Genomic DNA, 481 nt, shown 5'->3' on the forward strand with positions numbered 1-481 from the left:
TTGCTCAGGGCAAGAAAGGGGAATTTGCTCAGAATTAAATGCAGCAAATACTTCCCACACCACACCCAACACATTTCAGGAAGCTACTGAATTCACTGAAGTATACCTTTGAGGAGAAGAAAGCATTTGCAATCTTTCCGGTGGATGAGGGAAGAGGATAAATAAGAAATATTGCTCATAATGTCGTACAGTCCTGAAAATGTCAATTGGTAAAAATCCAAATAAATGCTTAAAAGTAAACATTGATTTTACCCATTGGAATTTAAAATAAAAATTAAATTCTGCCAAGTCAGTTGTACTGACTCCAGATGGAAGTCTGTCAGTAATGAGATGTGAAGTAGCTGTGATATAAATGGAAACGGGAGTTGGTGCAATCATGCAACCTTGGTTGACTCCAGTGAAGGGGTCCATTTCCCAGCCATTACTTAAGATAGCTACTGTACTGTCATCATGGCAGTCTAATAATAGTAACAAATTCTGG

Source organism: Gavialis gangeticus, unplaced genomic scaffold (genome assembly GCF_001723915.1).
Source record: "Gavialis gangeticus isolate Ggan-Ray unplaced genomic scaffold, GavGan_comp1, whole genome shotgun sequence".
NCBI classification, from domain to species: domain Eukaryota; kingdom Metazoa; phylum Chordata; order Crocodylia; family Gavialidae; genus Gavialis; species Gavialis gangeticus.